The 12,459-nt window shown below is 37.4% G+C and overlaps 1 protein-coding gene across 4 annotated transcripts in view; it reads left to right on the forward strand.

Moving 5' to 3' along the window:
* Window positions 1-12,459, forward strand: part of PTPRZ1 (protein tyrosine phosphatase receptor type Z1) — a 162,890-nt gene that overhangs the window by 11,123 nt on the left and 139,308 nt on the right. The gene's annotated exons all lie outside the window — the stretch shown is intronic.

A 12,459-nucleotide genomic window follows, 5' to 3' on the forward strand; every position in this document is an offset into this window, starting at 1 on the left:
ATGGTTTTCAGAATGGGGAAATAACATGTAATATGCATATATAGAAAATATATTTATATAAGTACTCTATATATAAATATATGTGATATGCATATACTATATATTGTGTAGATATGCATATATGTACACAATAAATAAATAAGTATACATATATATATATATCTATGTATTCCTGCTTCGCAAAACTGATATTGCCTTATTTTGAGCATTAAAAGATTACATCCTATGGGAAAATCATTAAGCTTAATGATGGGAATTGTCCTGGATATTTTCAGCCTGACTTTTCCTGCCTCCAGCATAAAGAAAGGAGAGGAAGAAGGTCTGCCTTTTCCTGTGACCTGAATACAGTGCTGTTCTTCACCAAAGGGCTTGAGTCCGGTTGAGATCAATGGAACTCGTTTTACCAGGTCCTCATTGAACAGCCACTGTGTGCTTATCACTGTGCTTGACTTTAATAGTTTTTCTCTTTGAGGAGTTCATCTGGTTACAGATGTAAAATGAACCCTGGTGAGAGCATACCAGAATAGAGAATAATGAAATACATGTTAGATTGTATAAATCAGATTTTAAGTCTGTGGAAAGTCATAGAAAAAGAGACAAAATGAAGATGTGAATTCATTTTTAAAAATGTCTCTGTGAGCATATGAGCAGCAGTTCTTCTTTTTGAACGTGGAGTGTTTACTTTTCATTCAGTAATTTAAGCATCGTTTGTGTCCTCTTCTATATTCTACCCTACCACATTCAAAATGATAGTGTAAGTAGCAAAATATATGGACAAAATGTGCAGGTTAAAGCACTCTTCTTGTATGTTCTGTTTAACACGCACTTACTGCTGAGAAAATGCCACATAATTTCCATAGTTAAGTCTGTCCCAATTTGAGGCTAAATTTTTGGTGGTGGCAGCTGCTATTTTGTGACAAAGGTAAACTCTTGGTGCTAAAATTTCAAAGAATGAGTTGATATGCATATGATTCTTGCTAAAAGTCTATCAGAATGGGGCAAGAATTTTGGACATAGATAGCAATGCCGTCTGCAAAACGGGTTCCTGGAAAGAAGCACAAAGAATGAAATCATTTTTAATTAGCCAGTATGGCTAGTACATATTGCCCTTAAATCCTTTACAATACAGCACAATCTGGGCATCATCCATCTCACAAGAGAATATCCCATAATGCTTCTCTCTTGCCTGTGATTGCAACTTATTTTCTTCCTAACTTTTCATTGTATTTTAGCTATTTAGTATTCTTGGCAGAAGTCAAGAACACACAAGATGCTTCTTTGTTCCTCAATAATGTGTTCAGAATTTTACACCAACCCCTCCACCCCCTCCCAAAACAATTAAACATCCGTATGGAAGTATTCCTGTTCTCTACTGGCGGGAGCTTTTCAAGGTGGCTGGTTTCTCCTCTCCCCCCTCTCCTCGCCCCCCCACATCTCCACATTTTAAAATTAGAATTTTACAGTGTCTATTTGAAAAAATAAAACAACTGTTAGTTTTTACAAACATGATGAGAGATTAAGTTATATTAGACACAATGGCATTCAGGCAAGTGAAGATAAGAAAACACTTAGCCAAATAATCTCTCTGCTAATGATAACGGCATATAAACCCTTTCACTGTGAGATGGGTTGGGTCTTCTCTGAATACTGGCAGAGAACGTGTACTTCCACGTAGTGAGTTTTCCCTTTTAAATACATGAGGAGTGCTGACTTTTTTCGATGTGAGGCTTTGACACCGTAGTACACAGTCTGCTGGAGATTTGTTTGGGTGATTGCATTACTGGAGAAAACTCACTGAAAGTAGGTCATCAAGAAAAGATTGATATAGACTTTTCTGTGTGGAAGTAATTATGCTTGTTTATTGCATTGTGCTACATTCTGCTACATATGCCAGACTATGCAAGTGCCAATGAGAAAATATGTTCACATAATCTCACTTAGGATTTGTAGCCTGGAGTTTAAGTTGCCACTGATTAAACTTCTCAGGATTCTTATACGGTATCCAATAATAAAGAGTGAAAAGTTCTTTGCATATTGCATATTTTCTTGCTCCATCACTTATAAATCCCAAACACATATTAGTTGGTCAAAACACATCTGGAACGTTCCACTATATTAAATCTCTCTCTCAGGCACGCACACACACACACACACACACACACACACACGAGCCATGAAAATAGCAACAAATGCATCTCCTATTAATTTAGGAAATCCTTACCAACGTGCTCTCTTGCCAAAATGTATACAGTTCAATAAGCACACTATAGTCATTACTTACTTAACATAAATCATTGCTTTGTTGAAGGCCAATGTTAAAAAGGCCTTTTGCAAGTTTGTAGAATGGATACTGGCATGCTTGTAGGGACTTGCATCTTAGGAGAAAGATTTTCCTTTTAACAGACTGTGTTTCTGTAATTCTCAGAAAGAAATTCTCCTGAATCTGACTTCAGTGATGAAACACAATACAGGAATGAGGGTCTCCATCACTGGAAACCATTGAGGAAATAATAGATCAAATTTTGAGTCGCTCCTACTCATTTTTGGGAAGGACCCATAGGTTCATGTAACTCCTGACGTCATATGATGTCCTTACCAGGGCATGCAAGGTGCTTCAAAACCTGAATTCAGCCTACCTGTCCAGCTTGTCCTGAACTTCCTCACCTGTTCTCCTTCATTTTGGCTCATGTTTTTCCTTTTTCTTTGGTGACTTGTACCCCCTTGCATTCCTAGTTATCTTTCATCTCCCCTGTGAAGCCTTCTCTGACACATTACTGTTCTCAACCAGACAGGGGAACACATCACTCATACTGTATTTCAGTTGTTTCCATAGCTCCCTGCCTTGAAGGAGTCTGGTCTCAAGACTCTAAAGACCCCTGGCCCGTATAGTAGGTGCTCAGTAAATACTTGTGGCATAACTCATTGAGTGAAATTCCTTCCAAAGCAGTCACTCTAAAAACAGAAAATACAACAGAATCTGTCTAGTCAAATAGAAATATTGCCACCACCTCAACTCATTCAGTGCACTCCTCGGCAGGGCAAGAAACTTGGGATCACATTCCCAGCATTCAGAATTAGAATTCAATTCACCCTCAAATTCACTCAATCCCTCTTATTTAAAAAAAAAAACAAAACAAAACCAAAACTAAAAGTAGGTCAATCAAATCACATTCTCGTTTTAACAGGTCCAAGAGTCTATATAGATTTTGAACTGAACTGGCAAACGATCATGGACAACTTCCTAAGGGCTTTTTACTCTTGGCATTCAGACTTTTAAGAAAGAAAATTAAGTGATTGGAATAGAGTACAATAGTGAATGCAGAAGAAGGGAAAAAAGATGACTGTGGCCAGAAACAGGACAGAAAGAGAACTATAAGTTTCTTTATTCTAAGTAGCGGTGGGAGAATCTACTTGTTGGCCTGCACAGCGGATGCACCATTTCTATGGCTAAGTTTTCCCTGTATTTCCTGTCAAGCTAGGGTTTTCATGAAACAAAAAGATACCGGATCCCTCTCGCTAACACCTCCTCATCCCTCCAACACCCCAGGCAGTTCCAGCCAAAAGCATTTCTCTCAGTTCTTTTTATCTTTTTTTTTTTTTTAAACCAAGAACAAGATCTGAGATATGTGAGATCCTGTCTGATTCAAGCATGGAGAAAACACTGTGTATTTTACAGCCACTGGTTACCTGTTGCTGTCAATAGCTGTATTGTCAGCATTTTATCATGGCTCCAGTGCTTTAAAATTTTTGAGCAGCCTAAGTTTTAGATTTGTAGAGTTAAAGCTGTTTTTCTTGGAAAAGAAAAGCCAGTATTCTTGATACCTAAAGTCTTTAAAAATGTGAGAATAGCAGAATTATGCGTGGCCCTGCTCGAGGGGCCATGAGGGACATTCTAAAACTACATTTTGTGACAAGAATCAGAGTATCTTTTCTTTGGGCTGCTGACCTTGTTTACGACATAGCTGGAGAGTCTGCAAGAAGACATGGAAACACAAAGAGATTATGAAAAAAAACAGATGGCTAAAAACAAAAGTCTGTCGAGACGGGGCAAATGTTTAGTGAAATACTGTAGACGTTGGTGTTCTGCTCAATAAAAATAGTTTAAATATGTATGAGGCTAACAGGCACATAGAAATTATTTGCAGGGTTCTTTAACTTCCCAATTGCAAACAGCAATGATAAGAAAATCTAATTCAGGAAAACTTATCCTGGTTAGAGTAGGACAAAGGACCCACTAAGATACATAATCACTTATACTGAAAAATACTTGTTAGTTTCAACTTAGGGTGAATTGTACTAATATTTTGTACTAATATTGAATAATAGACGATTTAAGAGATTATTTCAAAATGTATGTTTTACTGTGTCCAGGATAAAATGTAATCATTAAAATTTAAGAAATACAAAATTAAGAGAAAACAATGTCTGAGGAAAATAATTACAATATTCAGATGTTTAATTAAAAGACCCTGAAAAAAACAGAGGACTTGTTTAAATAAATAGTGATGCTTGATAGAATATTAACTAGGTTATTAGAAGTTTAAAAAGCTATTATTATATAATAGCTGGAAGCAGCAGTATTTGATCTGATGAAGAACTGACAAATAGCTGTAAGCAATGATCAAGGCTCCTGTGAGACTTACTTTGGAAAAATCAGGTTTTAAAACACAATTATATAAGGAGTGAATTAATTTGTTGAATTTTTAAAATTCTGAGCACAGAGAAGAATTGTGTGGATTTAACATTAATTTTTAAGGGATGCACTATTTCCATCCTGTTGTTTAAAGAGGCTTTAATTGTTTTAGTTATTTAAAATGAGACCTGAGTTAAACGCTCAGGTGTGAGAATCCTCGCACAAAATTCAGCCATTATCGTTATGGTTCTTTGGAGGCAATATTAGTCATAATGAGTAGCCTGCGTTTCTGGAAAAGCTCACTGTGACTTCAGAAGCTTTTGATAAGAAGTTATCTTCTGTGCAAAAGCAGAAGGGGCAATATGATATTAGAAAATGTACGTAAGAGTTCTCTGAGTGATTTGGAAGAACTTCCATCCTGAAGCAAGGCTCTGTGCCAGTGCTTACAGCTAAAGGTCACATTTTTAGCAGCAGAATTTTGTTTTTGGCATTCTATCCATTCATAATTAAATCATCGGCGTTTTCTTTCAAATTGTTAGCTTAACACATGATAATACAAATTAATCAGTAAATGCGGTTCAAATGATGGGTGTTTCTTAACATGCTGTTAGCTTTGCCATTAAAAAACGTCTCTTGGGGGGCTTCCCTGGTGGCGCAGTGGTTGAGAGTCCGCCTGCCGATGCAGGGGACATGGGTTCATGCCCCGGTCCGGGAAGATCCCACATGCTGCGGAGCGGCTGGGCCCGTGAGCCGTGGCCACTGAGCCTGCGCATCCGGAGCCTATGGTCCGCAATGGGAGAGGCCACAACGGTGAGAGGCCCGCGTACCACCAAAAAAACCCAAAAAAGCAAAAACGTCTCTTGGCTTCTGCTCCACTTCTTCCTTCCAGGTAAACCTTTGTAAAGTGTTTCCATCTCCATTTGCTCTCCTCCCGTTTACTCCTGAGCCCACTTTAAACAGGATTCCGCTTCCACCACTCAAAACAAAACTTTCCTCATCAATTATACTAGCGCCCTCAACATTGCTACCTCTAATAGTCAGTGGTCTTGGCCCTCATTTTGTTGGCCTCCAAGCAGCTTTTGACAGTTACCACTTTGTCTTTCTGGCAGCTTTGTTCACTTGACTTCGGTAACACCACGCTTGGATATCTCATTGACCACCTACTTCACTGGTTATCTCAATTACGTTTGATGGTTCGTCTGCATCTCCAGCCTCTAAAAACTGGAGTCTTCAAGACTCATTCCTTGGGATGCTTCTTTTTTTCTGGCTACACTACTTGCCTATCTCATCCCTATATTCCCTACCCGGGTGACTCCCAAATTTATAGGTCTAAACCAGAACTCTTACCTGAACTCCAGAGTCGTATATCCAACTGCCCACATATATTTAATACATCTCTCCAACTCGATGTGTCCTGCTCTTGCCACCACTTCAGTTCCTAACTTGCACTTTCTTCATCTCAGAAAATGACAACTTCACTCCTCCAGTTGCTCAGGCCAAAAATCTTGAAGTCATCTTTGATTCTTCCTTCTCTCTCACAACCTGCATTCGACTTCTCAGCAAACTTCTCCTGGATTATCTTTTCTTATCATCTCCAACCACTGCCACCATCCATTCAAGCCTTCATCATCTCTTACTTGGATTATTGCACCAGCTTCCCAACTCATTTGTGCAAATACAAGTCAGATCATGTCATTCCCCCAATTTCCTGTTTCACACAGAATGAAAAGCAAAATCACTACAGTTATCCTCAAGCCTTGAATAATCTGGCCTCCTATTACTTCTCTAATTGCCTCCTCTGGCCCTCACTTCCCCTATTCCTCCTGTTCTAGCCTCACTGACCTCGGTGCGCTGCTGTTCCTCGCACATTCTCCTCCACGCTGTGTTCTTGCCATTCCCTCTCTTTGAAATGCCCTTCTTTTATAACTCTTTATGACCCACCTCCTTACCTCCTTTGGTTTTGCTTAGTGTTACCTTTTTATTGAGGACTTTCCTGGACACACCATTGTAAAACTGTAACCACCTCCCACCCCCAAATGCCCTTCATCTCCCAGTTTTCTCATTATGCTTATCACTTACACGTACTTTTAAATTATGTGATTTCTGACTCTCCCCATTAGAAATAAGGCCTATGTGGGTTTGTGTCCATGTTCACTCTCTAGCCTAGTCCCCAGCACGCTGATTGACACATAATTGGTGCTCAGTAAATATTTCTTGAATGAATGAATAAATAAAACAACCCCCTTTTTGCATTTTTAGTTTGATTTTCTTTGAATTCTAGTTTATGTCTTTCCTTAGTTTGCATTGCCATGGCTATCTTAAGCTGTGCTTTTAATTTTGACATTTCATGTAACTTCATTAAATGATCCTTGAAACATTGTATAGTCAATTTTTGGCATCTGAAATCAGCATGTTTTTTCAACATCTTTCCTTCATCTTGTTTTATGATTTCATAAATATGCATCCTAGTTGTTTTACATACTCTCTGGTTTTTTGCTTTATGCACTGTCTAGTCTTTGCATTTATTTATGTTTTGGCCATATTTCTGATTTTTCTTATCATTAACTAATAGAATGCTTAAAAGCTTTCTTTTTCTCTCTAATTGTTGAGAAGGAAGCAGCGTCTTTGAGTCCTTCACTACAGCAGACATGAAATGCATTACCGTCCACCAACCAGCTTCCTCCAGCTACTTCAGTTACTTGGTATTGCAAATACGGATTGGTTATTTATTTTTTTCTTCCAGTTGTATTGAGAGATAATTGAGATGCAGCACTGCATAAGTTTAAGGTGTACAGCACAGTGATTTGACTTACATGCATCAGGAAATGATGACCACAGTAAGTTTAGTGAACATCCGTCATCTCATATAAGATGTAGAAATAAAGAAATAGATACACAAAATTTTCCCTTGTGATGAGAACTCTCTTAACAACTTTCATAAATACAGTACAGCAGAGTAAATTCAATTTATCATGTTGTACATTACATCCCTAGTGCTTACTTGCCTTATAACTGGAAGCTTGTACCTTTTGACTGCCTTCCTCCGATTCCCTGTCCCCCAACTACCCCCTTCTGGTAACCACAAATCTGACCTCTTTTTCTGTGAGTTCATTTGTTTGGTTGTTTATGAAATATAATTGACAGTATGTTAATTTCTGGTATACAACCCAGTGATTCGATACTTCTATACATTTCAAAATGATCATCATGATAAATCTAGTTACTATCTGTCACTATACAAAGATATTACATAATTATTGAAAATATTCCCCATGCTGTACATTTCATGCCTCTGACTCATTTATGTTGTAGTTGGAAGTTTGTACCGCTTAAACTTCCTCACCTATTTCCCTCCTCCCCTCGCTCCAAGGTTTGTTATTTTAAATGGAGAACATTGTTATTGTTATTATGTTTTACATTTTTCTTTGGAGATTCATAATCAGTTCAGCAACCTGCTGTTTAAGATATATATGGATAACTTTTTATGCTTTCGAGTTTACAGTATGTTGTGTTATACCAGAATTTTATCATTCTTGGCTGGGTTACTCCTTGAAGTAATTGCTTAAAGCATACTTAAGTGACCCATTTTCTGTATCAACACAAATTAAAAGTCTTTTTCTTCTTCACATGTGAAAGACAACCTGGATGGACATGAAATTATTTGGTCACAACCTTTTTTCTTACAAAATACATGGGCTCTGCTTTTTAATATTACGGCATTGAGTGTTACTGAGAAAAGAGTGGAACATTTCACCCAAGGCAACTTTTTTCGGCCAGAATTGACATATTTAATGGCTAGAAAAAAAAAAAGGCAGGGGTGCTGGGAGTGGAGCAATATCTTGGTTTCTTCAAAATGCAGTGCCTGCCTGGTAAAAGAAAGGGACACAGACTTCTCATTGGTTGGGACATTAGACCTACATAATGTATCAGTTTTCTCTCCGTAGTCAAAATAATTAAATACATTAAAACCATGTATTTGCAACCGTAATACTTAACATAATTCTTTCACAAGTTTTAAATTTGGCTTTTCTATTTCACCATTTAAAGGGCAAACTCATTCTGCCTCATATATTTTAGAATTCTCCAAGCATTTCTCATGTGTATGTGTGTCTATATCTATAAATATAAATAGATATAGATATAAATTTCATGCAGTGACTTTTAAGAAAACAATCCAATCTTTCTGATAAGGCATTTGGGATTTGTCCCAAAATAAAGATGGTAATAATTCAAGGTCCAGGATCACCTTTCTCTTTTCAAATTTAGCCTGTGGCAAACTTGTCCCTAATCCTTCATCCCTTCCCCTTGCACTTGAGCACATTCTCACTATGAGCCTCCTGAGTGGTTTGCAATCTGATTTTATCAGCCTCTATTTGGTTTCTTAAACTACTGTACTCCTTCATTACTTAAAGGACATGACAATTTTGGTTTCATTTTTTCCCTTTAGGAGCCATCTGCTAGCTTGGTTTTCTGAACAATAACATGGGGAGGAAGATGGCATTATCCTCAAACTTTTTTCTTTTTTTAACATCTTTATTGGAGTATAATTGCTTTGCAATGGTGTGTTAGTTTCTACTTTATAACAAAGTGAATCAGCTGTAGTATACATATATCCCCGTAACTCCTCCCTCTTGCATCTCCCTCCCTCACACCCTCCCTATCCCACCCCTCTAGGTGGTCATAGGGCACCGAGCTGATCTCCCTGTGCTATGTGGCTGCTTCCCACTAGCTATCTATTTTACATTTGTTAGTGTGTATAAGTCCATGCCACTCTCTCACTTCGTCCCAGCTTACCCTTCCCCCTCCCCATGTCCTCAAGTCCATTCTCTACATCTGCATCTTTATTCCTGTCCTTCCCTTAGGTTCTTCAGAACCATTTTTTTTTTTTTAGATTCCAAATATATGTGTTAGCATATGGTATTTGTTTTTCTGTTTCTGACTTACTTCACTCTGTATGACAGTCTCTAGGTCCATCCACCTCACTACAAATAACTCAATTTTGGTTCTTTTTATGGCTGAGTAATATTCCATTGTATATATGTGCCACATCTTCTTTATCCGATTCATCTGTCGATGGACACTTAGGTTGCTTCCATGTCCTGGCTATTGTAAATAGAGCTGCAGTGAGCATTGTGGTACATGACTCTTTTTGAATTATGGTTTTCTCAGGATACATGCCCAGTAGTGGGATTGCTGGGTCGTATGGTAGTTCCATTTTTAGTTTTTTAAGGAACCTCCATACTGTTCTCCAATGTGGCTGTATCAATTTACATTCCCACCAACAGTGCAAGAGGGTTCCCTTTTCTCCACAGCCTCTCCAGCATTTATTGTTTGTAGATTTTCTGATGATGCCTATTCTAACTGGTGTGAGGTGATACCTCATTGTACTTTTGATTTGCATTTCTCTAATAACTAGTGATGTTGAGCAGCTTTTCATGTGCTTCTTTGTATGTCCTCTTTGGAGAAACACCTATTTAGGTCTTCTGCCCATTTTTTGATTGGGTTGTTTGTTTTTTTAATATTGAGCTGCATGAACTGTTTATATATTTTGGAGATTAATCCTTTGTCTGTTGATTCATTTGCAAATATTTTTTCCCATTCTGAGGGTTGTCTTTTTGTCTTGTTTGTAGTTTCCTTTGCTTTGCAAAAGGTTTTAAGTTTCATTAGGTGCCATTTGTTTATTTGTGTTTTTATTTCCATTACCCTAGGAGGTGGATCAAAAAAAACCTTGCTGTGATTTATGTCAAAGAGTGTACTTCCTATGTTTTCCTCTAAGAGTTTTATGGTGTCCGGGCTTATATTTAGGTCTCTAATCCATTTTGAGTTTATTTTTGTTTATGGTGTTAGAGAGTATTCTAATTTCATTCTTTTACATGTAGCTGTCCAGTTTTCCCAGCATCACTTATTGAAGAGACTGTCTTTTCTCCATTGTATATCCTTGCCTTTGTCATGGATTAGTTGACCATAGGTGCATGGGTTTATCTCTGGCTTTCTATCCTGTTCCATTGATCTATATTGCTGTTTTTGTGCCAGTACCATATTGTCTTGATTACTGTAGCTTTTGTAGTATAGTCTGAAGTCAGGGAGTCTGATTCCTCCAGCTCCGTTTTTTTCCCTCAAGACTGCTTTGGCTATTAGGGGTCTTTTGTTTCTCCATACAAATTTTAAGATTTTTTTGTTCTAGTTCTGTAAAAAATGCCCTTGGTAATTTGATAGGGATTGCATTGAATCTGTAGATTGCTTTGGGTAGTATAGTCATTTTCACAATGTTGATTCTTCCAATCCAAGAACATGGTATATGTCTCCATCTGTTGGTATCATCTTTAATTTCTTTCAACAGTGTCATAGTTTTCTGCATACAGGTCTTTTGTCTCCTTAGGTAGGTTTATGCCTAGGTGTTTCATTCTTTTTGTTGCCATGGTAAATGGGAGTGTTTCCTTAATTTCTCTTTCAGATTTTTCATCATTAGTGTTTAGGAATGCAAGAGATTTCTGTGCATTAATTTTGTATCCTGCAACCTTGCCAAATTCATTGATTAGCTCCAGTAGTTTTCTGGTGGCATTTTTAGGATTCTCTATGTATAGTATCATGTCATCTGCAAACAGTGACAGTTTTACTTCTTCTTTTTCAATTTGTATTCCTTTTATTTCTTTTTCTTCTCTGATTGTGATTTCTAGAACTTCCACAACTATGTTGAATAATAGTGGTGAGAGTGGACATCCTTGTCTTTTTCCTGATCTTCGAGGAAATGCTTTCAGTTTTTCACCATTGAGAATGATGTCTGCTGTGGGTTTGTCATATGGCCTTTATTATGTTGAGGTAGGTTCCCTCTATGCCCACTTCCAGAGAGTTTTTATCATAAATGGGTGTTAAATTTTGTCAAGAGCTTTTTCTGCATCCATTGAGATGATCATATGGTTTTTCTTCTTCAATTTGTTAATATGATGTATCACATTGATTGATTTGCGTATATTGAAGAATCCTTGCATCCCTGGGATAAATCCCACTTGATCATGGTGTATGATCCTTTTAATGTGTTGTTGGAATCTGTTTGCTAGTATTTTGTTGAGGATTCTTGCATCTATATTCATCAGTGATAATTGGTCTTAATTTTCTTTTTTTGTAGTATCTTTGTCTGGTTTTGGTATCAGGGTGATGGTGGCCTCATAGAATGAGTTTGGGAGTGTTCCTCCCTCTGCAATTTTTTGGAAGAGTTTGAGAAAGAAGGGTGTTAGCTCTTCTCTAAATGTTTGATAGAATTCACCTGTGAAGCCATCTGGTCCTGGACTTTTGTTTGTTGGAAGATTTTTAATCACCGTTTCAATTTCATCACTTGTGATTGGTCTGTTCATATTTTCTATTTCTTCCTGGTTCAGTCTTGGAAGGTTATACCTTTCTAAGAATTTTTCCATTTCTTCCAGGTTGTCCATTTTATTGGCATAGAGTTGCTTGTAGTAGTCTCTTAGGATGCTTTGTATTTCTGTGGTGTCTGTTGTAACTTCTCCTTTTTCATTTCTAATTTATTGATTTGAGTCCTCTCCCTCTTTTTCTTGATGAGTCTGGCTAATGTTTTATCAATTTTGTTTATCTTCTCAAAGAACCAGCTTTTAGTTTTATTGATGTTTGCTATTGTTTTCTTTGTTTCTATTTCATTTATTTCTGCTCTGATCTTTATAATTTATTTCCTTCTGCTACCTTTGGATTTTGTTTGTTCTCCTTTCTCTAGTTCCTTTAGGTGTAAGGTTAGATTGTTTATTTCAGATGTTTCTTGTTTCTTGAGGTAGGCTTGTATTGCTATAAACTTCCGTCTTAGAACTGCTTTTGCT

This window comes from Tursiops truncatus, chromosome 9 (genome assembly GCF_011762595.2).
Source record: "Tursiops truncatus isolate mTurTru1 chromosome 9, mTurTru1.mat.Y, whole genome shotgun sequence".
Classification (NCBI taxonomy): Eukaryota; Metazoa; Chordata; class Mammalia; order Artiodactyla; family Delphinidae; genus Tursiops; species Tursiops truncatus.